Source organism: Heteronotia binoei, chromosome 3 (genome assembly GCF_032191835.1).
Source record: "Heteronotia binoei isolate CCM8104 ecotype False Entrance Well chromosome 3, APGP_CSIRO_Hbin_v1, whole genome shotgun sequence".
Taxonomy (NCBI): Eukaryota; Metazoa; Chordata; class Lepidosauria; order Squamata; family Gekkonidae; genus Heteronotia; species Heteronotia binoei.
Genome location: NC_083225.1, coordinates 17885149 through 17900780, shown reverse-complemented (window position 1 = coordinate 17900780; position 15632 = coordinate 17885149). Strand labels below are relative to the sequence as shown.

General features: G+C 45.2%; 1 pseudogene; it reads right to left on the bottom strand.

The window, feature by feature from the left end:
* The window catches only part of LOC132569040 (proline-rich protein 18-like), a 49631-nt pseudogene extending 44167 nt beyond the window's left edge, over positions 1 to 5464 (bottom strand).
* Between the last annotated feature and the right edge of the window lie 10168 nt (positions 5465 to 15632).

Here is a 15632-nt window from a genome sequence, read left to right as displayed (position 1 = left end):
TGTGACAAAAAAAATATATTTGTCACTGTGTGACAAAAATATATATATTTATATACACACTGTGGCTGATGGACCTCTGCTCCAAATTTTTATCTAAACCCCTCTTGAAGGTGGCTATGCTTGTGGCCGCCACCACCTCCTGTGGCAGTGAATTCCACATGTTAATCACCCTTTGGGTGAAGAAGTACTTCTTTTTATCCTAATTCCTTGAGCTACCCTGGAAGTGACAAATTTTGTGATTAAAACTGAACTTTGTGGTTGGAATTCTAGATGAGAACTTATTTTTCTTTTTAAATTTTTCTCCTGCCACCACTTCCAGCAGGCAAAAGGGCCTGAAATCCTTTGCCTCTCACAGGTGCTTGGAAACCCAGAACATGGAAATCCAGAACATGGGCATTTCTTAAGACCCAGAAATGCTTTGAGAGCACAGTTGCCACTAGGGTTGCCAAGTCCAATGAAAAAAAAAAATCTGGGGACTTTGGGGGCGGAGCCAGGAGACTTTGGGGGTGGAGCCAGGAGACATTGGGGGTGGAGCCAGGAACAAGGATGTGACAAGCATAATTGAACTCCAAGGGAGTTCTGGCCATCACTTTTAAAGGGACAGCACACCTTTTTAAATGCCTTTCTTCCATAGGAAATAATTAAGGATAGGAGCACCATCTTTGGGGCTCATAGAATTCGATGCTCTGGTCCAATCGTTTTGAAACTTGGGGGGTATTTTGGGGAGAGGCACCCAGATGCTATACTAAAAATCTGGTGCCTCTACCTCAAAAATACCCCCCCAGAGCCCCCAATACCCACGGATCAATTCCCTATGATTCCCTATGGGATTCGTTCTCCATAGGGAATAATAGAGTGCCTAGTAGATATTTCCCTCCCCCCCACGCTTTCTAAAGGGGGGGAGGGCCTCCATACCAGGGAATCCCCCCTCCCTGCCCCCTCCCTCTCTCACACACACAAATACTTACATGGTCTTCTTCCAGCAGAACTTTGCTTGCTGTGAAAACGAAAGCAAGGCTGCACAGGAAAAGAAAGGGAGGGGCCGTTCTCCATGGAAACTGTTACTGACCCTTTCCCATGAAGCCCTTCCTGTTTCCTGTGCAGCCTTAAAGGGACACATTTTAAGCTCTACAACAACATGATGCCTACAGGTATGTTCTCTCTCCCCCCCTGCCCCCCCTGCCCCCGCTTCCAGATTTTTGAGAGCGGGGGAGGAGGCTGCAAATTCAGGGGTCCCCCGCCAGGGCGGGGGGTTGGGAAGTCTAGTTGCCACAGGAGCTGTTTGTTTTAATAATTCAAGTCCAATAAAATCCCCCCACCTCCTTTGACTCCTTCTTACAGCTCTGCTAGGCTTTTTGGTGTGGCTGAAAGATTGCAAGAAGAAAACCAATTGCAATTCTTCCAGTCAGGGTGAGTCAAAGTTCTAGGCTGCTCTTGAGGAAACAGTTTTTAACAGCCTTTGTGTGAACTGGGAAGGCCACGGTAAGTAATCTCTAAACATTGGTGAAGTGTGAATGAAATAGCTCCCCAAACTGAATTAGTTTTGCAGAATACCTGCGGGATGAAACGTTTTGACCTCAGTCTTCATTAGAGAAATTAACTCAACAGTGAGCGAGGTATATATATTCTCTTCTAATATGACTAGGGGTGGCCAAACTGTGGCTCAGGAGCCACATGCAATTTTTTTACACATATTGTGTGGCTCTTGAAGCCCCCACCGCCCTTTCAGCCAGCTTGACATGCTATATACACATGAATGAAATAACAGCTTCAAGAGATTATTTAAATAGGGAAAACAGCAAGGGGCAGAGGTCAAATATACAACCACAGTTTCAGTTGACTTGCCTCCTCCAGCATTTAGTTATGAAAAATCCCCATCTCTAGCTCATCTAGTGTGCTTCTTAGATGATGTGGATATAAATATGTTTGCATACTTTGTTATCTCCATATCTGAGACATGAACAAGAAGACCGCAACTCTCTTTGCAAACATTTCTTTTAATTCTGGGTGTAAAATTCATTTGCATTATCTCCACACTGTTCTCTCTGTGCATCTCATGATACGTGTACATTTTACTGGCAGTGTCAAATTTATGTACTTCTCAGCATTAAGCTTTGCATTTTGCAGCATTTCAGCGAAGACTCAAATTACTCTCACAGTCCGGTGACTGAAAAACATTGCCGCAAATCCCTGCAAATACAGTTTTTTCCCCCTACTATATTATCTGCTTCAGCAACTGTTGTCATTCTAGTCAGTGTTCTTACTCAGTGGCATCAGGTGCTTTGGAAATGAGGATTAAGCTATCCAGACGCCAAAGCTGGAGGGAAAAAAGAAATTAAAGCCATTTTACTGTAAAGATACCACAGAGAATTTAATCTGTGATGGCAAATGTTAACTTTTGCCATGATCTTCACCATCTTAACATTTTCCCAATGGAGAATGGGGAGGAGGGGGGAGCTTTAAATAGTCTTTGCAATCACACTGATTTGGATACCAGAATTTGTGAGCAGAGCTTTTCCCAGGGAGCAAAGCCTTATTGGATGGAAGCGCAATGGCCGATCCTTGCTAGAACATCTTCGTTATGATTCAGGGAAAAGCCTTCCTGAGCTTTACCAGTCAACCATAGAGAAAACTGTAGAGGAGGAAATGCTACCTGGCTACCTTAAGGTTTATCTCAAATTAAGCAAAAGCCCATCAGGTTAAATGCATGCCACTCATGAAGATAAATTACTGATCCCCCCGCCTCCCCCCGAAGTGTATACTTTTTAGGCTGTTTCATCATGGTTGGATATTAGCATATTTTCAATCTCTGTATAGTTTTTAATGTTGCCGTATGCTGTCTTGAGTGGGGTTTGAGTAGAAGAAGCATGAGATAGCAGTCTTCGAAATACATGTGTTCATATATGGCTATACTACAGCAGACATCCCCAACATGATGTCCATGAGCACCATGGAATCCATTGACACCTTTCCTGGTGCTGACCAAGTGTAGTTGATTTTCTTTTTTTTTTTTTTAAGTGGGCAAAGCCAGACAGGGCTTTTGCACAAAAGGGCTTTCGATTGGCTGCTCTAGATCTGATTGACTGTGGACATTAAAGGGCATCCTGTTAAACACAGCTTCTGCTGGAAACGTTGAAGAGTTACTACTAAGAGTTATGCATAACAACCTTGCTCCCTAACATTTTATGATTGGTTCTACCTCTCAAAACAGCCATTTTCTGCTTAGTTACATCCTCCTGTGGAAGCCATTTAGTTGTTGCACACACCTACAATCCTGTGTCTGAAATCAAGAAGTGTCTTCAGGCTGAAAAAGGTTGGGGACTCCTTTACTAGAGACATTTCTCCTGTCAAGAAAGACCTTTGCTAGTCTTGGCCTGGATAGCCCAGGCAGACCTGATCCCATCAGATCTCAGAAACTAAGCCGAGTCGATTCTGGCAAGTACTTGGATGGGAGACCTCCTTGGAATACCAGAGCTTGGAATCACCAATCCCATTTCCAAGACTCAGTTCTTAAGAGGGAAATATGTTTTCATTGCTGCTCTGCTCTCTAATTTCTCCCTCTCCCTGGCTGCAAATAGAGACGGAAGAAAATGCACCATTTCTATAGCATTTAATGCTGCCATTTAACAGTGCTCCTGCTCTCTTGCTTAAATGCAGCAGCTGAACTAGGATTAGCCAGCTAGACCTTGACATATTTCCTTAGACTCCAGAATCCATCCTAAAAGCATAGTTTCATGAGCAATGTAACTATTGTCAAATATGAAAATATTAGTCATGTCTATTCTGGAGCAGAACAGTGTATAATTGTAGAAGCTTCATAAATATTTGTACTCTTACCACAAGGCATCGGCAAGTACCATTCAATTAACTGAGAACTCCTTCTTGTTGCAGTTGAAAAGGGAGTGTGCTTCTCCCTCACTTTCTGAGCTTACCTCTTCCCTTTGCCCCCCCAGTCGGAATGAAGAGGCAGATACAATTGTTGGGTTTTAAACCGGGCCGCTTTATTAGGATTAACAAATATAACTGGCAGGGGGGGGAAACCAGACCAGACAAGCCCTGGGGTCAACACCTGGACCCCGCCTTGTCCAAAGGGCGAGCCACCCTGCCCCCAGCACAAACCCGCCGTCATCGGGTTGTAACTGAGCGGCCAGGCCTCCAGCCATCACCAACCGGGCTGGCATCAATCCCCATGGAAAGATCCACCCAGGTGAGGCTTCTTGTGATCTGCATCACCGTACTGAGCCGTTTAGCCCATCTACGGTTCCTGCAGACCACCGCACCACCGGTGCAAGGCCATAGGTGCTCCCCTGGAAAACCCGTGGCCAAACCTCATCCAGCCACCGCCAATGCCAAGCCTCTGCTTAGGCATTAGCGCCCCAACGGGTGGCCCAGAGCCAGCCGCACCCCCTGCCGAATTTCATCTAAAAAGGCCCGGCTGCCCAAATTGGATAAATGAGCGCCATCCGGCCGATACAGGTCCACTTGGTTGACCTGTATGGCCGGATGAGGGAGAAAAATTCCAAGTCCACCCTCTATGGCCTTCTGAATGGCCCTATTGGCCTTACAGCTGGCCCGTTCAATTCCACCCAGGAAATGGCGTGCCTCCACACCCAGCTTGGTACATTGCCGAGCACACCCATGTAACCCCAGGCCACCTGCGACGAATTTCGCGGAGGTCGGCCAACGCCTGCTGGGAAAGGGCCTTCCACGCAGCAACCCCAAGTCGTTCCCTCCCAAGTGAACGACAAGAATGCGAGGAGGCAACGCCCTTCGCTCCCTGAACAAAAATGGCATGATCCCAGGCCAGCACAGCCTCCGACGACCCAGCCATTCCACCGCAGCCCATGCACTGAGCCAGAGCTGGGTACCCACAGGAGACCGTCTAGCGTAATGGGCAGCCCAAGAAACCGTGCCGTGCCCGCAGATGAGAACCCGCCTTCTCTCACCCCGAGCACAGCACCTGAAAAAACAAACCACAGTCAGCAACAGTACAAATTAACCAACCACCCAACAGCCTGCAAAGGGACCAGGGGGAATATGCTGGATGACAGAGGGCATGTAGCCCCTATCAGCAGCTATGGATCCATAAATGGCTAGCGTCGGCCCTGGCGGACATGTCGCCATTAACCTACTGAGAGCCGGCAGGCGGATGGGGCTGGGCCCCTTTTCCCGGTGGCTGCGAACCGCCGCCGCCACCTCCGGGGCGCTTACCGGCCGCTCCAGACTTTGATCTACTACAGGCCGAAAGCGCGTGGGGCCCGCTACACAGCGGGCATTCGTGACGGAATTTGCAAGGCTCCCTGGGGCAGACCCCCTTGGAGGCAAACTCCCAGCACAACAACCGTGAATGATCCGGCTGGCCCGCAGAAACGCGGGCGCCTAGGGTAGTCTCCTGTTGCTGTGCCCTCTGCACCAGGTGGCCACTATCGGACCTATCCCCGGAATTCGGTTTTGCCGGGGCCATCAGCTGCAGCCACAGCTGCTGATTTATCTGGTCCCATGGCATTCCAGGATTGACGGCGGCCCGCATCCGGAAGGCTTCGTCATATTGCAGCCATGCTGCCCCGACGAAGTCCGTGTAAGCCCTATAGACTATATCTATATATTGAAACAGGGCGGCCGCCCTAGCCGGCTGTGCCCTTGCGATGACCCCGGCATAGATCAGGAAGCCGGGCAACCAATTTGACCAGGACCTGTCGACCTTCCTGCGCTTTATCTTTTCCTTGTCCCTGTCGTCGAGCTCATCCTTACTTTTCTTCTCGAGCTCCCGAAACAAGAGACCAAAAACATCGACGTACTCCCCACGGAGGATTTTTTCACGCGTGGCCGCCGTCAGATGCTCCCCCAAAGGCAAGGAAGTATCGCCATAAGGGAGAGCATGAAAGGGGATACTTGCATAGGGGTTTGGTGGATAGAACCACCCGCCCCCTTGAGATGCAAACCGTGCCCCCTGTAACTGCGCCCCCTGTTGCCCGCCCCCTGGCCAAATGCTCGGCATGGGCAGTGGGGAAGGGGCTGCAGGGGGGGCCCCAGCGCCCACCTGCTGACCAAGAGGGGAAGAAACTACACTGGACGGCCAACTGGGTGCATAAGCACCCCAAGCCCATGGTTGAGCTGGGCCCACCTGTTCCCCGGCACCAAACCACCCGGGCCCCCATCCTACCCCGCTTGCCCCCAGCATATGGGGGGTTGGCTGAGCAGGACCCCAAGGCCAACCTTGAACAGACAGAGTAAGGGGCTTACCGCCGTCACCCGGAAAGACGCCCAAACCTCCAGGGGGCTGCATCCCCCCGCTTCCAGACGCCCCGCCCGATGGCGTGCCCGATGGGCCTTCACCTGGATCTTCGTCTTGGTCAGGTTCCAGCGGCGCTTCGGGCTCCGGCTGCCCACCCTGTAAAGCAGACAGCCTGGCAAGCAATTCGGATTCGAAAGTCAGCCGCGCCGACCGACCGGTGGCACGGCGGCGGCCCTCCCAAATGGGTGCACCCCTGGCCACCCGTTCCTGTTCCAGGGCATCTAATTGACTAATAATGGCGAGACGAACCCGCTCACTCTGGCCCTGTTCCGCAGCAGGGGCTCCTTGCTGACCCCGCCCCCGGGGTGGGCGAGCGGGCTGCTTGCCCTTAGACTTGCCTTGCCCCTTTGATGGTGCCATCCTTACCAGTAACAAAATAGGCTAAGTACTTACAAATGACCCCAAGGCCCCGTCTCGTCCTACCCACCCAAACTTAGGAAGAGTATACTCCCTTGTCAGGGGGGTGAACCAGGTAACCAGTAGCCCACGGGTAAGGAAGCTAAGAGGAGATGTATACTCCTTTGTTAATGGGGCAACCCCAAACTGGCAAGAGGTAATGATGATGTAAGGGGGGGAGGGGGTTGCTACAGGCACGAGCCCCGTTTACCACCCTGGGACTTGCCAACCCAACGGTTAATGAAGGTATGATTAGGAGGGGGGGGAGGGAGGGGAGGGTTACTGAATGCACAAGCTGAAGTACCAGAACCCCGAGCTCTCCACTCGGGAAAAGAAAGCCGGGGAGGAATCGTTCACCACCCCAACAGCAAGGGAACCCGGCTCAGCTTCCAAGTGAGCAAACTACAGGAGAAGGGCCCGCCCAATATTGGCCAGCAACCCACGCTCCCGACACTAGGGGCGAGGAGCCTAAAGGGGAGAAGCCCGTGCCAACCCGGCCCGTCCCGGCCTCCCCTCAAGCCCCAGATACTAATAGAGCCGTTCGCAGCGCTGATCAGCCACCGCAAGCGCGTCTCGCGGCGCGAAGCCTTCCCGCCGCCGAACAGCTGGTCCTCCTGAGCTCTGCCGCCGAAAACCGCCTCGCAAGCGCGCCTCGCCGCGCCAAACAGCTGATCTTCAAAGGCCCGCCGCGCTGCCCAATACAGCCGCCGCAAGCGCGCCGATCAGCTGTTCAACGGGAAGCTCCGACCCAAGCCGCCCAGGCCTGGAACCTGCCACAACGGACGTGGCTCTCTCCCAGAGAGCCAAAAACAAACTGCGTGGGAAGGCGGGAGCCGGGGCTTATATAGCCCCAACTCCGCGCCTAGCAAAAAACACCCGTATGTCGGGTGATCTTGCTGCCACTCCCTCCTTCCGGGGATGCAAAGGCGGCCCCCAGCCTATTGCCAGCGAGCTGGCTCGGCTGGGAAGGGGCCGGACCATGCCGAGACCACAATTTTGTCATTTACATCGGTAGATATTTGGTGCATCTGGGACCTCCACTGAACTATCTGAATGGGTAGAATGTAGAGAAATAGGTGGTGGAGCTCATCCAGGGATTGTTATGCAGCTGCACCTACTATTCAGTGGACAAAAAAAAAAGCCTAAAGAAGCCGAAGTGGCTCAATAAACAGCTCTCTAAAGACTTGTGAAATAAAAAAAAGATTCCTTTAGGAATTGGAAGGAGGGCCTTATAACCAAGGAGGAATATAAACAAATCACCAGTGCTTGTAGAGAAAAAGTTGGGAAAGCTAAAGCTCAGTATGAGCTTAAGCTGGCCAAAGATGCTAAAAACAACAAAAAAAGGGTTCTTTTCCTATATTCAGAGTAAGAAAAAAGAGCAAGGACATGGTAGGCCCATTGCGAGGACAAGAAAATGAAATTGTAACAGGTAATGAAGAGTGTCAAGTCTGCTGTATTTTGGTCAAGCTGCATCATCCTAACATTGGTTCGGAAGTAAAGGGTTCTGGGTAAACCACACTGAACACCGAATGCTGCTAGCTAACTTCCCTCACCCCCTCACCGTCCCTTTGTTGTGTAGCCTGCTTTGAAATGGTGATATGGGAACAAGATAGTAGAGCCTTCTCAGGCCGGGTGTCTGTGGGAGTGTGAAGGCGCCAAGGCCTCAGCTTGGGAACGAAGTAGTAACATCCTGATGTGAATATACACTGCATAGAATGCCCCTCCCTCAGTAATCCTTTTGATCTATACCTTAAATGCTTGGTTAATGTCTATGTACCCCAGTCCTTCAATCTCTATCATGGTCTATAGTACTGTCTCCAATAAACTAGTAACTTTGTTTCAACCAAAGACTCGTTATTGAATTCAGCCGACTTGACAGAGAGGGCGGAACTGCTCAATTCCTACTTTTCCTCAGTCTTCTCTTCTGAGGGAAACGGTGCTCAACATGGCAAAAAACAACATATAAGGAGGGTATGAAGTTCCAACCTAGGATCAGCATAGGGGTAGTACATAAACACCTAGTTTCTTTAAAGGAAACTAAGTCCTCAGAGCCAGATGAATTGTATCCAAGGGTTCTAAAAGAATTTGCGGATGTAATTTCGGAGCCTCTGGCTATTATTTTTGAGAATTCTTGGAGAACAGGAGAGATGCTGGAAGATTGGAGGCAGGCGAATGTTGTCCCCATCTTCAAGAAGGGGGGAAAAAACGATGATCTGGGTAACTACTGACCCAGATGTATGGCAAAAAGATTCTGTTGTTGGGACTTTATGCTCTTAATGGTGCTAAGAGTGACTTTTTTAATGATATTATGAAACAACTGGATCAAGTAACATACGATCAGAAAATGCTTATGGGTGACTTTAATGGAACTATCCAGAACTCCTTAGATAGATCTGGGGGGGGGGGGGGAATGTAGATGGGAAAGTACCTAAAGCATTTTTTGAACTAATTAAACAAGAGAGCTTAGAAGATGTGTGGAGAAAATTCAACCTCAGGGTATGAGACTATACTTTTTTTTCAGCCAGACATAATACCTTTTCTAGGAATAATATGTTATGGGCTACAAAAGAGCTGGGGCTGATCACAAAAAAAGTAGAGATTCTTCCGAAAATAGGTGCAGATCATAACCCGATAATGTGGTTGGCTAAAGGGAGGAAAAAAGAGAAGAGGTGGAGGATAAATGATGACTTATTACAAAAAATGGAGGTAGTGGCATCTCTAGAAAAAGAACCTAAATCTTTTTTCCAAATAAATGATAACCAAGAGGTACAATTTCAAACGGTTTGGGATGCCTATAAGGCTGTGATGAGAGGAACGTTATTTACATTGAATAATGACAGAAGGGCAAATAAAAAGCAATTGTTGGAATTACAAAAGGAAATAAGTAAAAAAGAAATTGAATTAAGAAAGAGACCAGGGGAAACAATTTTTTTGTGAGAAATTACAATTTTACAGAGTCAGTTAAGTCATTTACTGAATAAAGAGGTGGAATGGAATTTGAAAAGACTCCAACAAAAACATTTTGAAGGGGCAAACAAACCTGGAAAGTATTTGGCATGGCAAATGAAGAAAAGAAGGGAAAATAAATACATAAACAAGATTAAAACCGGTGGCAAAGACATTGTTGACCAGGAGGGCATCAAAAGGAAATTCTACAAGTACTATGCTAACTTATTTAAAGGCCAGCAAGTTGATAAAGAAAGAATAGAAGCTTATTTAAAAAATGTGAAGGTAAATCCAACAACAGAAATGATGAAAGAAACATTGAATGATCCAATTGAAAAAGGTGAAATAAAAGCTGCAATCAGTTCAATGAAAATAGGGAAAGCACCGGGACCGGATGGCTTTTCAATAAAATTTTACAAAGTTCTTATAAATATATTAGTTCTAATGCTCCAAAAATTAATGAATAATATCCATTTGGGTGGACAAGTGCCAAATACTTGGAAAGAAGCAGTTATTTCATTGTTACCAAAAGAAGACAGAGATGCTACAAATGTGAAAAATTATGGACCGATTTCATTGCTTAACAATGACTACAAAATCTTTGCAAAAATTTTGGTGGAAAGGCTAAAACAATACCTGCATAGGTTTATCTGTGAGGAGCAAGCAGGCTTTCTCCCGAAAAGGCAAATTAGAGACAATATCAGAATAGTGGTGGACATTGCAGAGTATTATGAAAAACATCCGGAAAAAGAAGTGGCACTCTTTTTTGCTGATGCGGAGAAAGCCTTTGACAATCTTAATTGGGAGTTTCTGTTTGCTGTGATGGAAAAAGTAGAGTTGGGAAAAGACTTTATAAGAATGGTGAAGGCGATATATACTGAACAGCGAGCTAAGCTATGTGTTAATTTAGATTTAACGGAGCATATGGTTATCAGCAAAGGTACAAGACAAGGTTGCCCTCTATCCCCATTGCTATTTATAATGACTCTAGAACTTTTGTTGTTGCAAATAACAGAAAATAAGGAAATAGAGGGGCTAAAATTGAAAGGAGGGACTTATAAATATAGAGCCTTTGCAGAAGATGTGATGTTTATTACTGGAAATCCAATACAAGCTTCACCATTGTTATTGGAAAAAATCAGAGAATATGGTGACCTTGCTGGGTTTTACATAAATAAAGAAAAACTGCAAATTTTAAGTAAACATTTATTATTGTGCAAAAAGAAAGAACTTCAAAATACAACTGGGTGTGAAGTCACCTCGAAAGTAAGATATTTGGGTGTAGAGATCACGATGAAAAATATAGATCTGTTTAGAAATAACTATGATAAAACTTTGGCATAAAATTGAAGCCGATATATTGAAATGGAATAAACTGAACTTGTCTCTTTTGGGAAGGATAGCTGCCGTGAAAATGAATGTCTTACCAAGAATGTTGTTCCTCTTCCAAACAATTCCAGTTGTGAAAGATGTTAAACAATTCAATAGATGGCAAAAAAAGATTTCTGAATTTGTATGGGTGGGAAAAAAACCAAGAATCAAAAGGAAAATACTAATTGATGCGAAAGAACGAGGAGGTTTTCAACTGCTGAATCTTAAATTATATCATGAAGCAGTATGTTTAGTATGGCTCAAGGACTGGATAACCTTATCCAACCAGAAGTTATTGGCGTTAGAAGGTCATGGAAATCTATTTGGTTGGCATGCATATTTGTATTATGGGAAGGAGAAGATGGATGGTTTCTTCTGGCATCATTTTATAAGAAGAAGTTTGTTGAATACTTGGAAAAGATATTTTAAATATGGTGATGAGAGGAAACCACTGTAGATTGTACCAATAGAAGTTATAAAATGGATTTCTGACTCACAGGAAGACAAATGGATTACATACAAACAATTGCTAAAAATTAAGGGTGGCAAAGTAGAATTAAAAGCAGAGGAAGAACTGCAAGACAAATTTAATTGGTTCCAGATGCTGCAAATTAAAAGTTTAGTGGATAAAGACATCAGGACTACAGGTATAAGGCAAGATCAGACAGAAATGGAAAGAGTGCTATTAGGGGAAGATGAAAAGTTGACTGCAAAGATGTATAAATTGTTATTGAAATGGTCTACAGAAGACGAAGTAGTAAAATCTCAAATGATTAAATGGGCAATAAATATGAATAAAGAAATTTCAATGGAGACATGGGAATACCTATGGAAGAACTCTATGAAAATATTGACATGTAATAATATAAAAGAAAACTGTTTAAAAATGCAATACAGGTGGTATATGACACCTAAGAAGTTAGCAAAAATGAACAAGCAGGCATCTGATCGGTGTTGGAAATGTAAAAAGCATATAGGCTCTTTTTGCCATATGTGGTGGACATGTGAAAAAGCGAGACAATTTTGGCAAATGATTCAACAAGAGATGTTGAAGATTTTGGGATATGCAGTTAAAAGGGCATCAGATACTTTCTGGTAGGATTACAAATGGAAAGTTTTCCAAAGCAAGACAGGACTTTGGTGTGGTATATGTTGTCAGCTGCAAGAACATTGTTTTCACAAAGGTGGAAACAAGCTGAAATACCAGATAAATGGCACTGGATTTTAAAAACTTTACATTGGAGTGAAATGGATAGACTTACTAGAATCTTGAAAGACAGTGATGCAGGAAAATTTAAAGATGATTGGAAGAAGTTTCAGGACTATATTGAAAAGCAATGGAGAGTTAAGAGAAATTTGGTGGTTTTTGAAAGTGTAACCTGAAATTGGGGAAAATGGGGGAGACAGGTGATTAGAAAGAATTTTTTGAATCAATATACGATAGCTCCTTTTATTAGCAGTTAGAAAATATAGTGATAATTACAACAAACAGTTATAATTGATGTGATAATAGATCGATGAAAGATAAGTGTAATACTTAAAAAGAATTAAATAGCTATAACTGGTGTAATAATAGATGAAAGATAAGTGTAATACTATGAGTGAACTAAAAGGTTAAGGTATATTGAGATAAATAAGTATATTGAGATAAATAAGTATATAAATAAGTATATTGAGATAAATAAGTTCAGGATGTGCTAACAATGTCCTGAAGGAAAGCTAGAAGACCGAATTATAAATAGAGATATAGAGATGTTATTGGATTTTATGTAAGTTTTATAGTGCAAAATTCTAAAACGAATGGTACGTTAATTGTTTTTTCTCAATAGCTTGAAGCACCTATGGAGGTCAAAGAAAAGAGGTGGGGGGAGTGAGAAAAAAAAAAGAAAAGAAAATGCGTAATGTATTGATAAGGATTGAAATATTGCTTTTTTTCCCTTTCTTTTTTTTTTCTTTTTTTATTATTTGAAATACATTTCAATATATTGCAAACATTTAATAAATTTGGTTAACACAAGAATAGATGCAGGAATGGATGGGTACAAAACTTAACCACAGATAGTGGTTAATTAATGTATGCACAGTTCCCAATGAGGCTGGGGATGTGGGAAAGGCCTATGAGCTTTATAGCTTGTGCATTGGTCCACAGGCAGATGACAGCCATGTCAGACCTTTGACAGATACTATCCTGACTAGTTGGAAAATCCGTGGAGTTTTTGGGGGTGGAGCCTGAGGAAGGAAGAGACCTCAACAGGGCATAAGGGCATAGCGTAAAAGCTCCGTACTGGCCATTTGCTCCACCAGAATGGATGTCTGTAGTCTCTACAACAGCTGTAATTCTGGAGATCTCCAGGCACCTTCTGGAGATTACACAACGAAACTACTGTGGAATATTAATGTGACACGTGCACCATACAAAGTTCATATCACTTTTGGAGATGGGCCGCCCTAGGTCTCCTGCCGCCGTCTGGTGAAGCAGTGGTAGAAATTGGAGGGGAGAGATTTGGGGGGTTGGGGCAGGAACTATTCAGCATTGTGTGATACCTCAACATAATTTCTGGTCAAGTAGCTGGAAGTTAAGTCACATCTTGTAGTAATGATCTAGCAAGCTTCCCCCAAAATTTGGTAAAAACATAGACCGATTCCCCGCTAGCTTTATGCCGCTCTCACTCTCCTCTTCTCCGCGGGGCTTCCGTCGGATTTCACACTATCTGCCCCGGGGCTGCAACTCACACCATCTCTTTGGCGCAGCAGACAAGATCCTCTAAAAACCGGTTTCTGTTTGCCGCACGAAAGAGGTGAAGTGGGTTGCAGCCCCCGGGGCAGATAGTGTGAAATCTGATGGAAGCCTCGCGGAGAAGAGAAGCATGAGAGCTGCATAAGGCTAGTGGGGAATTGGTCATAGAGTTTTGGAGAATTACTAGAGCATCACAGTGACATCATTCCAAAAGCATCTCAGTTATGCAGCAACTGCTAACAGTCTTTTCTTACCCTTGTTGTTCTCTCTGCTTTCAGGCTCCGGGATGACCTATAGCAGCCCCTGGCAGTTCTGGAAGGAGGTGGACAGATAGATGAGACTACTTAGAGTGCACTGAAGAGTATCCCCTCCTATCTGCATGAACGTCTCTCTCATTGCCCTCCTTTGGCAGGCAAGTGTTAGAATACACTCCCTCCCCCAGTGGAGGAATGGTTCTCTAAAAAGGCATTATGAGAATTCAATTAACATCTCTGCACTACGTCATCCTTTGCAAACAGCAGAATGCAACAGAAACAAAAATGATACCTCCACTTCTATTGAGTGCAAGGAAATTAATTATCCTCAGCCCTTTTATGTCACACTTGATTAACCTGGGTCCTTGCGCTAGCCTTTTAACGATGGAATTCTCATCTTTATTTTTCTTACTGAGTTGTGCTTTTAATTTTAGGGTTTTTGCACCAGCTATCTTTTTAACTGCTTTTTTTTTCTTTTTTTACATGCATGTTTTGTGATGTCTGATAGCGATCAGCTGAGTGAAGATGTTTTACTGCTCCGGTGTGAGCTTTTGTCAAGAGATAATTAAGTAGATTGGAAATCCTCCTCTGTTATTCAGATCACACCTTTCGTTGCAGCCGTTATATAATTCAGTTTTGTCAATTTCAATACATTTCTATTACCTCCGTGAAACGACGCGCTGCATGAACTGCTATACGTGAGAAGTAACACGAAGATCATTTTCCTTCTTATTATTGTTAAACAAAGCCTTGCGTGTCCTGCCAGAAAAGTTGCCCGAATTGGGTAACATGCTAATAAGTCATGGGGAAATGTGCAGTGATCGACAGCCTCGACTGAGCATCTGCTAAGCATACAGAAGGTCCTGAGTTCAGTCCCCAGCATCTCCAGCTAAAAAGGGACCAGGCAGTAGGTGATTTATTTATTTATTTCCACCAGTAAGGTGCTGTTACCGAGAAGGCCCGATCCCTGGTAGTTTTCAAACGGGCCTCCTTTGGCCCGGGGATTACAAGCAGGTTTTGAGAACCCGATCTCAGTACTCTCTGGGGAACATGTGGGGAGAGACGGTCCCTAAGGTAGGCAGGTCCTAGGCCATATAGGGCTTTAAAGGTAATGACCAGCACCTTGTACCGGACTCGGTATATTATTGGCAGCCAGTGCAGATCCCGAAGCCCCGGCCGAATGTGCTCCCATCTTGGGAGCCCCAATAACAGCCGGGCAGCGGCATTCTGCACTAGCTGCAACTTCCGGGTGATGGGAAAGCCTTCCTCTCCTTGAGACCCTGGAGAGCCTGATTAGATAAGACTGACTTTGATGGACCAAAGGAGCTAGGCGAATGCGCCATTTCAAAACCTGCTTCCATTTCATAAAGATTAGGATAAGGATGGTAGCATTGTACAAGAAGCATCAAGAGGGTATCTAAAGAAGCCCTTTCTCCAATGGAAAAAAAAGGTCATCGTACTTCTCAATCTCTCCCTGGAATCATCGGAGGAAAGGAGAAGACTCAAGCTAATTATGACCACTCTTGTCGAAGGCAAGACCCAGTTCAGATGCAGCCCTACATCTAATATCCTTGTATAATGTGGCAGTTCGCTCCACCAAGCCTCAGATCGGAACTCAGGAAGAGGGTTTCTA